Here is a 19,264-nt window from a genome sequence, read left to right as displayed (position 1 = left end):
AAATAGTTTTAATGAAAACTTTTAACGCGAGGTCCAGCTCAGAGTACCTATGAGAACTGCTAACTAGACTTCCTCATTTGACAAAACTTTCCTCCTTTAAGGGTTCCTTATTTGAGGATGTGAGGGTTCTCATCCAGGATAAGACTCATCAAGGATCAGACTCATTCCAGTTGTGACTTTTTTGTATTGCATATGGCTTTTCTGTTGTTCCCCCTGAACCAAGACCTTATCCTCATCTTCTCCTCCGCCTGTTCTCCACCAAAAGCTCTCTGATGCTACTGTGGGGAGGTTTACAGCACATTAAAAAAAAGAATTAAAGTAAATTAAATGTTTGTTCCCTTTGAAGTACAGATCATTTAAGGTATCACTAATAATGAACTGCTTGTGTCTTTTAGATGTTGTCCCTTCTGACATCTCCTCTGCAGAGACACTCTATTCCTTTCACAGGGAGAACACCAAGGGTGTCCTTTCTGCTTCCATCAAGGAAACCCAAGTCAACCCAATCATGATTCCCATTTTCTGCTATTCACAGACCCCTCCGTTATCCTCCTTACCCCTTCACAGACCCCTCCGTTATCCTCCTTACCCCTTCACAGATCCCTCTCGTTCTTCTCGTCCATTCTGCATTTCCTTCACCGGGAACTTCCTTATCCATATTGACAAGAAAATGAACACTTTTGCTGCCAGAAACAGGTTTGTCATCGGTCGACCCATCCTCTATCTGTTGCCTAACTGGGCATCCGATTAACTGTATCTAATATATCAGTGACTGCAGATGATAAGCAGGGAGGGAAAGTCACAGAAATGAGGAACTCTGAAATTCAGTGAATGATTAGGTGATAACAACATGAGGGGTTTGAGGGCAGAGTTCCGTGAAAAAGTGCGGGTTAGAAGATGGCACAGCAAGGCACACATGCAAAAGTGAGATGCTCGATGAATAGCAAAGCAAAGATTAAAAGGTGCAAACAAGGTGGAAGCTCAAAGGTCCAATACGGGACGGATGGAGTGTGGACCTGAGCGAGGTATTCACAGGTGTCTCCGACAGCCACGCCCGGATAATGCAAGCATCTCTGGCATCAGCGTACACGCCTGATGCATGAAATACGCCATGTCAGGAGTATCACACCGACTGTACATAGAACCACAACAACAACTCAGATCATTTATAATAAACAACATCACAATCCAGACTCTTCTTCATAGGGTTTGATAAGTGCAGTTAGAAAAGAAAGTCTTTGCATTGGACTTGCATAGAGAAAACACTCGGGGAAAGGTGTGACAGCCACAAAGGCAAAATGAACCAGTAGACATAGCGGATGTGCTAATCCGCATTTGTAAATATTGAGTGCACTCTATTGAACTATTTCTGTTTATTTTTAACATCAGTGGGCTCCGGCAATGTCGTGTGGTAAAGTCTCTGCTCACAAGCATCTTCCTGAACTCTCTGGGCCGGGAGTCCAAGTAAGAGAAGCTGTTATAGTTAGCACAGGTAAAGCACATAATTGCAATGAAGCCCTCAAACGTCGATAAAATTAAAAGCAGGACTGCAGGAATTATGTACCACTTCACATCTTTGGGTTCAAATGTTACTGCCTGCATTTTAGGATTTCTAATAGCAATGTCTAGCTAGTATACTAGCAACAGAAGTAGTTTGCCCCGAGGGTCACTGTAAACTGATTCGCATATAATGTCTTTCACCTCATTAGTGAATCAATCTGAAAAGCTCATCATCAGGCAAGAAATCATCAGATTAGTGTGTAAATAATATCTCTGATGGCTGTTTCTGTTTCATGTCTGCATACAATTAGTCTCAAGAAGAAGTTGTCAGGAACGATTAAGCGGTCCCGGTGACATGATGTCAGCTCGCATGGGCCCTCTGCAGTGGCCTTTCCACTTCTGGTACTAATGTCACCATGACGTTCGCTTTCAGGTCCATTTTCGATGGTGATTTAGAAACTCGCTTAGTTCTGACAGCTTTTTGCTGCTCTTTTTTTAGTGCCCAAGTTAAAAGGTGCAAATGGTGCCTGTACTTGAGTATTCACACAAGGAAAAAGGCTCATGAATCTCCTTAAAAACTATGGCCCACATGCATCAAGCATTTTTGGAGTCGCAAACGGTGCGATTCCTTAAAATCGGCCGTTTGCGATTCCAAAAATGCTTTTTGGAATGCATAAAGCATTTTTAGAAATCGCAACATTTTTGCGATTTGTAAAAATGCGATTGCTTTTAAGAAATCGTAAAAATTGCAATTTCTTAAAAGCAATGCATGAATACTTTTTAAATTGCGAATTCGCAGTTAGAGGGATAAATTTACCGAGTAGTTGAACTACTCGGTAAATTTGCAAAAAGTGAAAATAACGCTGAAAATGCATTTTTTTAACATTCATGTTACGGACACACATGTCCTTAGGACATGTGTGTGTGCAACATGATGCGAAAACAGCATTTCATGGGTGTAGGGGGGGTTCATTTGAACCCCCCTCACCACCCTTGAAATGCAATCAGGATTTGCGATTTTCAAATTGCGAATTCGCAATTCCCATTCATTCCTATGGGCCTTTTGGCCCATAGGAATGAATGGGAATTGCGAATTCGCAATTTGAAAATCGCATTTTTTATGCGATTCGGTAAAAATAGCGATTTCTACCGAATTGCATAAAAATTAAAAAAATAATCATGCATAGCCTTTTGCGATTTCTACATTGCGAATCGCTATTTATCGCAATTTAGAAATCGCAAAAGACGACATTGATGCATGTGGGCCTATGTGAATAGTACAGTTAAAGAACCTCACAACATTGATTGGCGTAAAAGGGCAACCAGTCAAAGTTCAGTTAGATCAGATGATCACCCTCGTTAAAGAATATGTTTACTACTGAGCGAGTTCCCTGTTAGTGTTTCTTGCTGGAGGAGGACTCGCAGAAGACATTTACTCTTTCCATGCATCTATGTTTCATTTTACAGTTCAATTAATTTCAATCACGCTAGAGCTGAGGAGCTTTTTTTTGTGTTTGAATATTTTTATTTTTATTAAACATTAACATCATTGCATTTTACAATATAATGTTGCATGGATGTATCAGGCAATATAAAATACAGCAGCAATCGGTCTGGTGCATGTACTACTTGCTATACATGTGGTTCAGGTCTGAGTAATTGAAGAATGCAGTAAGACATGCACATCTGGTAAGTTTTGCCTTGGCATCCGTATACAACAACAGTTCAGCGTTGCAGTCAGTGGCACCGTATACGTCCCATGAGCTAAATGAACTTAAGTGAAACATACAACACTAGAGCTGAGGAGCCCTTGTAAATTAAAATGCTGAGTTCATTATTGAACAATAAGCCATGTTAAAGGAAAATATGTTTAAAGAAAGGTGACAAACGCTGCATTTCTAGCCGCTGAATATAACATCACTTTAATAGCACCACCACTGGCTTTCAGTTGTGGAATGACAGCAGCATGAAACTACAGGTGCTTGATTCCAGTTTCTGCTACTGCTACTCATTGAAATAAGTGTATTGTCTGCACAAACAAGCATATTTGTAGCCTGAGAGGCTGGCAAGAACTGCTGGTGCCCCCGCCGACTCAGGTGTCTGTCCCACCTTATTTAGAGCGAGCTGGGCTGGTGGTTATTTTTCTTCTTTGTAGGTGCTGTCCACATGGCAGCTGCAGGTTCATTAAAAGAATGAAAATATGCCACCTCGCCTGCCAAGCCCTCGAGGCATGACAGACCTGTCACCACTTTATTTGTTTGCCAAAGTCAAATCTTGTAAACGGCGGAATGTTTTTGGAAAACAAAAAGGCAATGTTACTGATGCACTGAGAGTTGTCCTCCAGCAATTGGCGTACACACAGGCCCTATTTACTAAGATGTGTCAATCGATCAAACAATCAATCGATCAATCAATCAACCTGGATTTGTATGGTGTAGCGAATCACCCGTGAGGGTATCCAGGCACTGAGAAAACTGCTGCAGGGGGCTCAGTTGAACATCCTTGTCTTGAGTCCTTCTCTGACCTCCAGCAGAGGTGATAAGGTCCGTTGGTGAAGTGGTAGGCCCTTCCAGGAGAGACAGGAGGTGGAACAGCCGCGGTCGGTAGTGGGATGACCTGCAGGGCGGTAACATGGAGAGGGGGAGGGGCAGGGTGGGGGGTAGTAATGTGTGGATTACGGAGTTTTACGGGTAAGTAAACATATAAATAAATAAAACGAATTTTGTTGCGTGCACTGCATCACCAAATGCGATGCAGCGCGCGCAACAAAATTCATTTTATTTATTTATATGTTTACTTACCTGTAAAACTCCGTAATCCATACATTACTACCCCTCACCCTGCCCCTCCCCATGTCACCGCCCTGCAGGTCATCCCACTACCGACCACGGCTGAGGTGGAAGAGTCCTTCACTGTTTCTGCAGAGGATGCGGGGTGTGGGTGAGGCAGAGGTTGGTGGATGGCAGATATCTGAGGGAAGGTGGAAGTTCAGTCGGTGGTTGATGAATGCTGGCCCCTGCTTGTGGAGGGCTTTGAAGGTGTGGATCAACATCGTGAATTGACAAGAGTAGAGAGAGAGGGCTAGTTTTGTGAAGCAGGCCCTCGTGCAGTTCAATGTAAGAACAATACACTAAAACAGAGAATAGCATTAGGTGAGAGATGTCTACTCCACTGGTCTGATCCAAAACATGATTGGCAATGTCTGAAGCCAATGGCTGGAAGAGGCTGTTCAGAAATAGTAAATGACTGAAAGGTGTAAACTCAAAACACATTCTATGTATATTCTTACTGATAGGTGTGTTTGACAGATGAGCTGTCAAAATCCAAACATAACAAAAGTCCCATTGAAATGAGATATATGATCGCTTGTATCACTAGGCATCTGCACATGTATACCGTGACACTATGGTGGCCCCAACCTGATGACTTATGCACACATGCATTACCAAAAATGTTCATGCATTCTTCATGGCAAAGAGACTATTTTGGCTTTTGAGTCCAGTGGATTGATTCAAGCGCATCCATGCATCATGATACACTGATCATTTTCTTAAATTTACTGTTCCAAGATGGCAAACACCCACCTTGGATCAACAAATTAAAAAATAATAAATTGTAGCTGCCGAGCTTTCCTAAATATAAGGACATGCAGCGTCAGAAGAGCAATGGAGGAGGAGAACAAATAGGGTAATTAAAGTCAGCATCAAAAATGAGTAGTGAAGAGAAGGGGGGAAGCAAGAAACCAATGGACAATCCAAAGGGAGAGTTAAATAAAGAGAAGCAAAGTGGGACAGGGATGTAGGGGACGCAAGGGATGAGCTAGGGAATGGAATAAAACAATGAACAACAGGAGCAGGGGCACAAGGGAGAGAGAGCCAGAAAACACATGCCCTCCCATGGAGTGCTGAAAGGGAAAGTAAATGGTAATAAGCAGTTCCATGAATGTAAGCCATAGTAAAATACAAGCCATCGTATCAAAAGAATGATAAAGAAGTTGTATGGTAAGAGAGGGACATAAAGATGAAAGAAAGCCATCAAAGAATATGCAAACCACTGAGAATGACAAGAGCTCGAATCAAAGAAGAGCAAACAGCTAACATAAAGGCCAATGCAAATATAGGTACTTTGCAAAATAGTTCTTTCATCAACAGACAGATAAAAGCTAAATATGGGGTTGTAATCATAGCTCTGAATGACAATTTAGCATTTGTGTATGGCTTGTATGAGGTGCTTGATATCACAATACTCAGGAAAGTCACAGAACAGTTAGGTCAGACTATCATTAAAAGCACCAATAACACCGCCTCATGTGCAAATCCCTAAGAGGAAGTAGGTAATAAAACTAGGATTAGAGGACAGATGGTTAAAGTTTTTAAATAATGGTCAAGATCATGACGAAATTGTTAAAAAGGACAGTGATCAACACACACCCCTCTCTTACTCCATTAGCAATTCAAATGTCTTCTATGAACCCTCTTCCATAGATAATCCAGACCTAAGCATACTTACAACAAGAAGGCATGCTACACCAGCCTAGTTTGCATCCCTGATGATCTCAATGGATTATAGTATACTGCCTGATGTTGTGATGGTTTGATAAGCATCGCCCATGGCTCTTTACTCATCTATGTAAAGGAGGGAATATGTGCTGATGGGCAAAAGAAGACCTGTGGAGTCACAGCCTAACACTTACTGCAGAGAAACTGGTCAATGGAGAAAAAAACATCGATAACCTAGTTATGAAGCACACTGCTGGGTAAAAGGTACACTATTATTAAGTTTAAAGAAAACAACAAGTTTAAAATTGTCCTGACAATTAAGCCCCCTATTGGCCCGATTGAGCTCACACCAACTGAGCCATTAAGCACTTTGCGAAATTAAAGTTTGGGCTGGTTATACGATGGGGTCTTGAGGTTTTTGGTTTCATCTCCCCCATGAAAGAGAAAATGAAGGGCCCAACTGATAACTTGTATTTTTCTTTCTTTTATGATCATTTTGGGAAAGATTTGCTAGCAAAACAATAGTATACATTGGGGAACACATCGAACATCCTACAGTTCTGGGGTGACACACAGCTCAAGAGGCGCGAGGTCAAGATCTTACAGTGCACTCCGGTCGTACTGAAGATGTGATGGCAATAGGATCAGAGAAAACAACTGGAAGTACAACTCCATTATTATGAGGGTAGCAAAAGGGGTACATCTTTGCAACGTGGCAGAAGAAAAAGGCAAGACAGGGTATGACGTATACATGTTCCTTTTGAGGTCCAGTCACCAGTAATGGTGCCCTTCATAGGTCATGGGCGATATAGGAGTCTATGAGGGAGGGCCAATAATATTGGGTTGTATTACCCATGTGAAGTCCAAGCGGGAGAGAGATAGGGAGGTAAAGAAGATAGGTAAGGAAGGGTGTCCCTAACATGGGATAGAGGTAGAATTGGAGGCTGCTTGATCATCCTCCAAGAAGGTACTTATGCCCGAGTGTTCTGTCACAACTGCTCGAGTAGGCATAGCACTGTGCTTTGGTGTGTCACCCCCTAGTTTCAGGAAGGAGTGCAAAATGGATTCAAACACATACTCTTGATCCAAACTTTGGTACAGAACTCCCTCATATGACGCTACTGCATGCATTTCTGCCACCCACTAGTGTGTGGATAGGTGAGGCGAGTACCACTTGGGCAAAATCCGAAGCTTCGCCAAGGTCAAGACTGTCAATAGCAGTCGTCGTTAATGTGTCGAGAGGTCACACAGCATAGTATAGGGTTTTAGAAATGGGGAGGGTAGTGCAAAAATAAGACCAAGGAATGGCCTATGTGAGTCCAGAGGCGAGAGAAGTCCAGGGCAGGCAATCACACAGGATGTGTGTGATGTCACAGTGCAGTTTTGCACATCTCCAGCAACACGTGTAGTGAAGGAGGTCACAATTTTCTGGGGGGTCCAGTACCCAATGTACATTGTTTTGAAGAGGCCCACGCCTTCGGTGTTCCTCTGTCCAGTGTGGTATTACCCCCTCCCAGTCCTCATTAGTATATTGCACTTGCAGAGTGTCTTACCAGCATGTGCGAAGGTAAGACAGTATGGGACGGGAGTGAAGGTGCTGGCATGTTAAGTTATAAAGTCCTGACATCACCCTTTTGAACATACCCCAAGTTGCAAAAGTAATGTTGTATGGGAGAGACAAGAACTCTCCATGGCCTGGGTCCTAGTATACTATGTAGGCAATGTTGCAGTTGAGTATAGCACCAGAATTGTGACATGGGAAGATGGAATTCTGTCTGTAGGGAGGTGAAGGCCTTCAGTTCCCTTTCTTGGATAAAATAATATCCTTTAGCAACTGAGGGGGACATGCATCAAGCATTTTTGTCTTCTCAAACGGGCCGATTCCAACACAAAACATGCTTTTCATATGCAGCAAACCCTATTTTGCGATTCAGTAACCTGTTACCGAATTGCAAAATGGGTTTGAGATTTGCCATTAGGAGGTGCGTGTTTAGGGCATCCCTTCCCAATACTGAATCGCATCTTTATGTAGCAATGTTTTGTGACCGAAATACGGTCGCAAAACATTCGCATTTTATCACCTGCTTTAAGTAAGTGGTAACTCATTTGCAAATGGGAAGGTTTCCCCAAGGGACCCCTTTCCCTTTGTGAATATTTGTTACAGCGTTTTTTAAAAGCAGGCAGTGATCCCACGGACCACTGCCCCATGGTTCACCGACGAACTCAAGAGCTCCAAGAAGAACTGCCGAGCCCTCGAGAAAGCCTGGAGAAAGGAACCCACGCCGGACAACAGGACCACCCTCAAGCTCGCCACCCGGAAACACCACCAATTGATCCGCACCGCCATGAAAACTGCATTCAAGAACCGACTGGACAACAACGCACACAACTGCAAGGAACTCTTCAACATCGTGAAAGAGCTCTCCAACCCCAACGCCGGAAACAACGACATCACCCCATCGCAAGACCTCTGCAACTCCCTCGCCTCCTACTTCCACAACAAGATCACGGACATACACAACAGCTTCAGCACTCAACCGACGCACGCCACGACCGCAGCAACACCACCCACCACCACCCTCCGCGCCTGGACCCCGGTCAACACCGAAGACACCGTCCACATGATGAACTCCGTCCACTCCGGATCTCCGACCGACCCCTGCCCTCACCACGTCTTCAACAAAGCCGACGCTGTCATCGCACCCCACCTGCGGGACATCATCAACACCTCATTCGACACCGCCACCTTCCCCGAGAGCTGGAAGCACGCCGAACTCAGCGCTCTACTCAAGAAACCTACAGCAGACCCCACCGAACTCAAGAATTACCGCCCCATCTCTCTACTCCCGTTTCCAGCCAAAGTCATCGAAAAGACCGTCAACAAACAGCTGGCCGCCTTCCTCGAGACGAATGGATCCCTCGACCCATCGCAGTCCGGATTCCGTGCCAACCACAGCACCGAGACCGCCCTCATCGCCGCCACTGACGACATCCGAGCCCTGATGGACAACGGCGAAACAGCGGCCCTCATCCTCCTAGACCTCTCCGCGGCTTTCGACACGGTCTGCCACCGCACCCTAGTGCAACGCCTCAGCAACGTCGGAATCCAGGAGAAGGCACTAGAATGGATCGTCTCCTTCCTCGACGGAAGAACACAAAGAGTCCGCCTACCACCGTACAAGTCAGAGGCCACCGAAGTCATCTGCGGCGTCCCTCAAGGATCCTCGCTGAGCCCCACTCTCTTCAACGTCTACATGAGCCCCCTCGCGGCCATCGCACGCCAACACAACCTCAACATAATCTCCTACGCCGACGACACCCAGCTGATCCTCTCCCTGACCAACGACCCCGCCGCCGCCAGAGCCAACCTGCACGAAGGGATGAAAGAGGTAGCCGAGTGGATGACGACGAGCCGCCTGAAACTGAACTCAGATAAGACGGAGGTCCTCATCCTGGGCTCCTCGCCCTCCGCCTGGGACGACTCCTGGTGGCCCCCGCCCTGGGCACCGCACCCAAACCGACGGACCACGCACGCTGTGGAAAATTAACTCAAACTTGGTGAACATTATCGGCGTCATCTTGCCCCTTTTCAAGCCCATTCGTGCGCGTAAGCGGCAGCCATTTTGAACGCCATGGCCTCCCTGCCCCTCGCTGATAGCCAGCGCGTCTCTCTCTCTCCCTTAACCTCGCAAGCATCCCCCCGCACACTGACAACCCCCGCTCTCTCATGCCTTGGGTCATAAACCCCTCTTCAGCGCAGCTTCACCACTGAATCCCATCCTGTTCCCAGCGCGACACCTCCCCTCATTCCTTTCATGGCCTCAGATCCTTCTGATGCAAACCCCTTTTCCTGTGTCCCCGTTTGTCTTCCCTGTTCCCAGGCCGCCACCTGGCTCTGCGGATACTGTTTATTACCCCGTACAGTAGGAAGCTTCCCCTCCCCATCAAAAGACCCCCGAACCGATCAAAGCCCCCACCCCATGAGATCCGACCAACCCCATGCATTCCGTGAATCGGCGGAATGCCCTGCTGTGCGACAACCATCACCTGTTGTGACCGGGGTGGGGAATCCAACTGTAAATGTATGTGGGAACGGGCCTGAAGGGGAGATTCCGAGGATGTTCTTTCTAATACTAAAATGTTGCGAGAATGTGTTATGTGCAATAAAGGTCATAAACCCTAGTATAAGAGGCCAGGCCTCAGAGATGTGGCTAGAGCACCTCGTGACGATACTTGCTGTCTGAATTGATGTGTTCTCCTCCGGAGAGAATAAAATCCTCGTTTCCTGCCTTCCAGTCTCCAGCGCCTGCTTCTTCATTGATTAATATTGGTGGGTCATAGAGGCGATACCGCCGGGCAACATAAAAAGGGTTTTTTGGTTACCGGTTGTCTTTGGAACCCTTTTTAACAATTGGCGTCCCAAACGTGGGGCCCATCAGCGACTCGTGGATCCAGTGGGAGAGGTCCTGACGACAGAGTGAACGACTGCAACGATCGGAAGGTACCCTGTCCGATAGACCCTCGTCTGACAGCCGATCATCCGAACTTCACTGGTTCCGAACAGACCTCTCTCGAGTGATCTGCGGTCCTGACTGGGAACCATCAGGAGTGCCACGAGAAGTACGAAGAGAAGAGGACGATCGGGCGCTGGATTCGGAAGACAAGAAACTGTCCATGCGGTCCGGGTAAGGTCGTGTAAACACGACGAATTGCGAAAGTGATAGATAATTGAAAGTGATTGATAATTGTTGAGAAAATACTAGTATTACTTTTTGTTAATTTATTGGAGATTCACTGTCTACAAACGGAGAAACAACAGGCTCTCCCTTTATAAACAGCGAAGGATAGGTACGCGCCCGTCGGACCTATCTTTCTCCCCCACTGAACAATTGCCCCTTCCCCCCATTGATTAACTGTTATAGATTGTTTTCTGGAGATTCTCTGTCTGCAAACAGGGAAAAATAGGTCCCCTCTTTACAGATAGTGAAAGGGTAGGTGACGCGAACCTTTGCGAGCCTACTTATTCTCCCCATTGACCATATTGATTTTTTATTTTTTGACCTAACGTTGATTGATTGCTCAAGATTGGTTCATGAGGTATTCACTGCGTGCAAACAACGTAGAATAGAAATATTCTGTCTAGTCTTTGCGCGCAGTGATAAGATAGGTAGTGCTGACTATTATCCCATTGTGATCCGTCATGCCTGTCTTCTCCCCACTGGTTAGTAGCCTGTTTTACCCGGACCGCTTATTAGAGATGAACCATCCGGCTCAGCTGGAAGGCACCCCTAATAAGGACATGTTCATGAAGCATGGATTAATCGCTATAGCCTACAGTGAGCTATGGCATAAATATACGAAAAAGGATCGAGAAAGTCAGTGGCCACTGAGAGGATCCTTTGATCTTGACAAAATAGAAACGGTAGAAATAGCCCTTCGTAGGAATGAAACAACACCTATTATGCTCGATAGTCTCGGCATGTGGCGCAAAGAAGCCACACGACGAAGGGAAGGCGACGAATTTAGAAAAGATGAGGGGACACGACGGATAACCCTCCAAACGTCTAGTAGGCAAAGGGGAGGGCCAGCGATGGCACAGTCCCGAGGAGTAGACATGAAAAGAGAACGGTGTAAAGGGGTGTGCCGACAAGTCAACCCCGGAACACAACGACCCGAAGGTAATCCCCCGACACTATGCACAGGACGAACAGATGTAAAACAAAACCAATGTGCTTTCTGTAAATGTCTTGGACATTGGAAAGCCCAATGCCCGACTCTGCAGAGCATAGGTAAGAACGGAGGGTCGACAGAAAGAACAGGCCGACAGAAAGGGAAAAGGCACGAGATAAAAACCAATCAGACTAGTGCAGACAGGACCACCCCGTTTGATTATGCTCGATGGCACAGATTTCGTCAGACCAATTTTAACGACATGTTAGAGTTCTGGGACTGATTGCTCTCTGTTGCTCCCCCACTCTGAAAAACAAACACAACTGCAGGTCAGTGTAAACAACCCCCCGTTAGAGAAAAGACTCAAGAAAGCCAAGCGTCTATTATATAACTTAGGATTTAATTACGGTAAAACACACAACCAACAGTAAATAGAATAACTAGTAGAACTCTCTCTAAAACAAACTTTACTAATAGGAAAAATACAAAACATATTATGCTCACTCCGGAAGTCCTCCAATGTAACAGTTCGATGGTCCCGCCCATCCGAAACACATAGCACGTGTGGGGCGGGGCCTGCCAGCAACCATGGGCCAAAAAGAGATCGCTGGCGAGAAGATGCGCCGGGAGAGGAAGGCGGCACGGACAAGCCTCCCTCACCTCCCCAGACGAAGGCTCCACTGCTGCACCCTGGCGCCCCGAACCAAAAATATCCTGCTCCAGCAACATGATGCTCCGTCTTTCGCCATCACAAGAAGTTTCTTCCTCTCCTGATAGATACGACGAAGGGCGGTTGCTGCAGGGTCTCAAAATGGCGTCTGGGCCCTCGAAAGGCGGGTCTAGGCCGCTGGAGTAACTTTGTCCGAAATTACAACTCGTGCACTTTCCCACCTGGGCGCAAGCCCCCACCATCGACAAACATCCCCTCGACTTTGAAGATTCTACCAAAGTCCCAAGAGCCCTCAGCCCCTTCAGGCTTCCGGTGAGGAACAGTTGCATTGATCTCAAATGAAATAACCACGGCACAGCAACAAGATGGCGGTGCTCTCGTGTCTGCATCAGCTTCCGTCTGAACCACCCAGGAACATTATGGGCTAACGAACTCGAACAAGTTCCGGCTGAACATCAACATGACCCGGTAAGAAAGACTCTACCCCCTCCCTCTCTTGATTGACGGTCCACACCACCAGCCCCTCTGTTAGCACAGTTTTTTGGACTACCGAAAGGGACCCTGGTCCAACCACCAATCGTCGGGGACATTTTTTTTCCTCTGATGCTACTTCCGGATTAAGCCGGCCTCGCCCAAAATGGCGCCGGTATCAATGGAAACTAACGGATGCCTCGTGGTGTTCCTTAACTAATGAAACTTGATGTACTAAGATATATATACGAACCATTGTGCGCTCGATGGGAAAGGGAGGAGGGTTCACTTGGCGAACGTTTGAGAAGGGGTTCCGTAAAAATGATGATTTCAATGAACGATTTATTTTTTGATATTTATTGTAACTGGTACATAACGTCGCTTATGATGCACACTCACAGTTTACATCTAGGGAATGTGATTCCGATGAGGTTGACTGTGTTTCCATTTATGAACTGAAATGCCCCTGATTCCCTTGTCACGCAATGAAATGTTTTCAGTTACTTGCAAATAATAGATTAGGCCTTATTACATGTTCTTGTGTTACAAAATAACCCCCTACTGTATGTGCTTCCATCGACGACATGTCAGGCCAAAATATGAATTGCGCTCTCACATTTTACGTACTGAATAATTCTACAAATAAAGGTCTTAAAAAGCTATGAATAGGCATCGCATACTTTTGTAAATGCGGGTATCGGTGGGAGGGTTTTTCTGTGCGCAACCGTTCTGCTCTTTTTTTTAAGGTTATCCGAGAAATGGTTGTTCGGCCCCGGATTGATGATCGGATCCCAGGTATGATACGTTGCCTCCAAAATATGCGACTAAGCTCAGGGACTAACATATGAAGAAGGACCTCGACTTCTGAGAATGGGTAAAGTAAAGCGGGGTGATTGATAAAATGTTATTAAGATATGGTGGTCGAAGGTACTAAGGTACCGGGTTAAAACGAAGAACTGATATGCCTTAGAACCTCACAGCTTTGGGAATGATTTAAGGATCCCGAAGGCCGGATACATCTACAAAACCGGGTACCTCACGCTAGGCACCTCTGATTCCTTTTTAGCGTTTTCCCTACACACGATCCTTAATGCCATCCTCGAACCTCCCCATGAACCACCTATCACATTGCCCGCCCCCCTTGACTTTCGGAAACCAAAACCCTAAGGGATTATATCCCGAAGAGATAAGTACGAGTATGCGGTAAGTAAAGGACTTTCGTGCCCGTACATTTGATGTGTTCGAATGTTGTCCCCCCACCTCCCCCTTTCCCTCCTTTTTCCCTCTGCAGGTTACATTAGAATCCCGATTAGAGTATCGTAAGGGATCTGGAACCACGTCACGCCCGATGCATGAAAACGGACTAGCGCTGCAAAACGGCACAACAAGGACGCTCTACCTAATGCACGACCTTTCTGTACCTAATCTAATGCTCTTCTGTCCCAAAACTGCATGCTTCCTACATCCTAACACAGACCCGAAACGTCTAACGTTGGGTAACGCACTGAATAGCCCAAACAGTACACAGTCATTCTCCATGTCCCATGTGTACTGTTTTGGCCTATTGTCTCTCTCTCTCTCTCTCTCTCTCTTTCTCTCTCTCTCTCTCTCTCTCTCTCTCTCACTCTTTCGCCCCTCCACACTTTCCCTCTTCCTAGCGACTGGCACCTAATTGACGAACCTGGTGCACCTCCTGATTGGCCCCAAATACCACAAGTATTTGCACAAATTTGTCCTAAATAAAATTGTATCGGTACCACGTCACTACCTCTCCCTTTCTGCTAAATATGGATGAAATTTAAATTGGCCAATAGGAAAGGGACAGGTAAGACGACTGAGGTTCCCTAAATTTGACCCACAGCCAGGGAACTATTTGTCAGTGGCTTCTATGATAAAATATGTCTGTGGTAATGCGACCACCCCCATTCCAAATTGTCCCCATACCCCAAACAGTAAGATATGATCAAGACACCCCCGTCTTCCCAAAATGCCCCCAGTTTGGTGTCAGCTGCCCTGAACGAGAGCTTGAAAAACGCCCCCTGCTCTAATTCACTATGTTCCTAATCGTTTTCCATAAGATCCCACCTTTCCCGAGGATAAGTTTAATAATTATCGCAAACCACCCCCCGAGTTTTTATAGCAACCAGGTTGCGAGGACTTATATAGAAGGTTAGAAAGATGTGTGCAAAGTTGAAAATTAGATCGAAAGTCGAAAGAATTTGTTGCAGTAAGCCTTGTCGAAAATAAGATGTTTTTAGGTAATGCAGACTTGTTTAGCCTATGTTCACCCCTCAGAAGGATGCCTATCAGACTATGGTGAATAGCACGTTGCACTTTTTCGTAAAATACAAGGTCCTGAAGACCAGCCTAGCCTTGCAAGACTCGTACTAGGGAAATAGGTCTCTACCAGAAGAACTGACATCTACTATAATAGACGTATGCAATAAATGAGTACCAGACCTCGTACCTATTACAAATGAACGTAATAACCATCAAAGCGCCAAAGAATTAGCCAGCGAAAGGAAGTTGTAAGGAATCCAGCAAACCCATCATCAATTGTTTATACGTTAGCCGCAAGAATCTCCAATGTAGCGAGTGCTTACCCCAGTTGCTTGGTGTTGGGAGAGAAATAGATTTATGTACTTACCTTCTTCTGCAATATCTCTAAAGACTGTCTTTTCAAAACTCATTTAAGGGTATCACTGTCGGAGGAGAAAGAGACCGGATGTGGGAGCACGCGGCCTGACTGCGGATTGTGGAACATCAGCGACGGAGGCCGAGGCGAGACCACAGCAGTAAGGAGACGCCGGACGGGGCACTGTTTTAGACAAAGCTAAGGAAAGGGCTGACCTGAAGCCCCTGCTCTATGATCAACGTGTGCCAAAAAAAGCCCCCGCTCTCTGAACATGGTTACGGACTCGCCTGTCGCAAACTCTCCGCCTCCCCCTGATCTGTCCCCGACTTGGCCTTGCTCCATCCCCTCCTCCTCCGACCTACCATAAGGACTGTTCACACCCGCACCTTTCCACACGAACTCCCAAGTTCCTCCAAATCCTACTGAGCTACCCAGAGAAGAGTACTCCCTGCGTCAGAAGGGAGGGAGCTCCGACTAAGTAGACCACGAACTATGTTAATCTTAGAACGGTGACCTAGAACTCCACCAAGGGTCGCCTCTAAAGAGAAGATGAACGAAGTATGTGGTTCTACCCGCTGCTGAACGCCTTGAAGATGATGGAAGCGACTGGAAATGCTCACCACACAGACTCAAGAAACAAACAGATCTCACAATTCTGGAACAATTGCATTTTCCATTGCAAATCTATGCTCTGCGTTACAAAAGAAAGTGCACCTGCTCCAAAACCGTAACGCATTTCTCCTATGAGGTCTGGCGAAACAAAACAAAATGTACCCCTGCCCGCAGACCTCCAACGACTCAATCCACATGAACATTTCTGTTGATAGGTAATCCAGGTGCTCAACAGTGCCAACAGAAGACGGCATAAACACTGAGAACTCTGATTTTTACTTTTTATTATATCTCATTTCTCTCCCAACCACCATTGGACTGACTATGCTCCCGCCGAGTACGAAAAGGACTTACTTGTATGATAACTTACCAGTTCTTATTCCAAATGACTATAAGCATCTATGATCTGTACCCAACGTCCTCGCTACGTAATTCTAGTCTGATATTGCATTACGATGACTTTTTCTACAACCAACTTAACGATGAACCCGCCTACTAGATGATGAGATTTTTCAATATAATGTTTATAATGTGATGTTTATGTACAGCTCTTTTGCCTAAGTCCCCTCTCCCTTACTTATGATCGCTGCATATAGGTATAGATAGGAAATAGGCCAGCAAGATGTCTTGGAAATGTTAAAGGGAGGACTGTGGAAAATTAACTCAAACTTGGTGAACATTATCGGCGTCATCTTGCCCCTTTTCAAGCCCATTCGTGCGCGTAAGCGGCAGCCATTTTGAACGCCATGGCCTCCCTGCCCCTCGCTGATAGCCAGCGCGTCTCTCTCTCTCCCTTAACCTCGCAAGCATCCCCCCGCACACTGACAACCCCCGCTCTCTCATGCCTTGGGTCATAAACCCCTCTTCAGCGCAGCTTCACCACTGAATCCCATCCTGTTCCCAGCGCGACACCTCCCCTCATTCCTTTCATGGCCTCAGATCCTTCTGATGCAAACCCCTTTTCCTGTGTCCCCGTTTGTCTTCCCTGTTCCCAGGCCGCCACCTGGCTCTGCGGATACTGTTTATTACCCCGTACAGTAGGAAGCTTCCCCTCCCCATCAAAAGACCCCCGAACCGATCAAAGCCCCCACCCCATGAGATCCGACCAACCCCATGCATTCCGTGAATCGGCGGAATGCCCTGCTGTGCGACAACCATCACCTGTTGTGACCGGGGTGGGGAATCCAACTGTAAATGTATGTGGGAACGGGCCTGAAGGGGAGATTCCGAGGATGTTCTTTCTAATACTAAAATGTTGCGAGAATGTGTTATGTGCAATAAAGGTCATAAACCCTAGTATAAGAGGCCAGGCCTCAGAGATGTGGCTAGAGCACCTCGTGACGATACTTGCTGTCTGAATTGATGTGTTCTCCTCCGGAGAGAATAAAATCCTCGTTTCCTGCCTTCCAGTCTCCAGCGCCTGCTTCTTCATTGATTAATATTGGTGGGTCATAGAGGCGATACCGCCGGGCAACATAAAAAGGGTTTTTTGGTTACCGGTTGTCTTTGGAACCCTTTTTAACAACGCAACCTGGGTTTCATCCTGGACTCCTTCCTCTCCATGACCAGGCAAGTCAACGCCGTCTCCTCGTCGTGCTTCAACATCCTGCGCATGCTTCGGAAGATCTTCTGGTGGATCCCCACAGAGACCAGGAAGACCGTCACCCAGGCCCTCGTCACCAGCCGACTGGACTACGGCAACGCACTCTACGCCGGAACCACCGCCAAGATCCAGAAGAGACTCCAGCGCATCCAGAACGCCTCAGCCAGACTCATCCTCGACATCCCACGACACAGCCCCATCTCCGGACACCTAAGAAACCTGCACTGGCTCCCGGTCAACAAGAGAATCACCTTCCGCCTCCTTACCCACGCACACAAAGCTCTCCACGATCAAGGCCCGAGCTACCTCAACAACCGCGTCAACTTCTACGCTCCCAAACGCCACCTCCGATCTGCCAGCCACGCCCTCGCCGCCGTCCCACGCATCCGCAGAGCCACCACAGGAGGAAGGTCCTTCTCCTACCTGGCCGCCAAGACCTGGAACTCCCTCTCGGCCGACCTGCGCCTGACCCAAGACCACCTCTCCTTCAGGAAGAAGCTCAAGACCTGGCTGTTCGAGCAGTAGCGGCACTCCCCCCCCCCCCCCCCCCCCAAGCGCGCCTTGAGACCCTACGGGTAGGTAGTGCGCTCTATAAATGTCTTTGATTGATTGATTGATTGCCTACTCTTAAAAAATAAAAAGAAAGCTTCATTTTTGTTTTAGAAACGCATCCCCCTTTCCTTTAAGGAAAAGAGGCTGCATTAAAAAAAAATCTTTATTGAATATCAGTCACAGACATGGTGGTCTGCTGGCCTGTGATTTTGGTGATTCGTAGGGGGCGTAAATTGCGACCTATCTCATTAATATTCATGAGGTAAGTCATTTGCGATCCCCTAGGAATCGCAAAAAGTGTTCAACACACTTTCAGGCATGCCGTTTTGTGATTTCCTAGTTGCGAGTTGCAAGGATTCGCAATTGGGAAATCGCAAAACGGTTTCTTCATACATCTGGCCCTGAATCCCCACTGTGTCCTAGTCTTTCCACAGTAATGTGCGACCGGCCACCCAGATGCCCGCGCTATTCCAGAGAGGGTTTGTAAGATGCAGTCGGGGTGACTAAGCAGTAGTTTATAAAAATAGTTCCAGAGCCCCACTATTGTGTGCAATATAGGACTGGACGTCATTGATGTTGTTGATTTATGTCGATAGATGATAGCCAGGCCAAGCCAATATTGGTCATTGCACGTTCCAGGTTATCCCAGAGCAGGTGTTCAGGGGACCTTGGGTCCATGTATAGATACATTCCCTGTTGGAGTATTCGAAGTAGTACTTCAGTGGCACAATTAACTTACAATAACATAAAATTCACCAACCTCTATTCAGACCTTTCTAAATATTTTTGGGGAGATATTCATCACTTGTGTGGAGGTCTCCCCACGCATGCAGGTAGGTATACATTTTTCTAGGAAGTGTAGGTAGGTCAAGTATGAAGTGGGTGGATAATAGAAATAATTATTACTAAATGAGTGCAGTTTATGAAAATTAAAGGAACGATTTACAAAGGGTCATGCAAATACAAAATGATACCCACAAAATGTAGGAAAACTACTATTCACAAAATACACTTCCAATTCGAGTACTGTTCTAGTAGAGATTTAATCCAGACAA

This window comes from Lissotriton vulgaris, chromosome 3_1, assembly GCF_964263255.1.
Source record: "Lissotriton vulgaris chromosome 3_1, aLisVul1.2, whole genome shotgun sequence".
NCBI lineage: Eukaryota > Metazoa > Chordata > Amphibia > Caudata > Salamandridae > Lissotriton > Lissotriton vulgaris.
Note: the sequence above shows the minus strand (reverse complement) of the source record.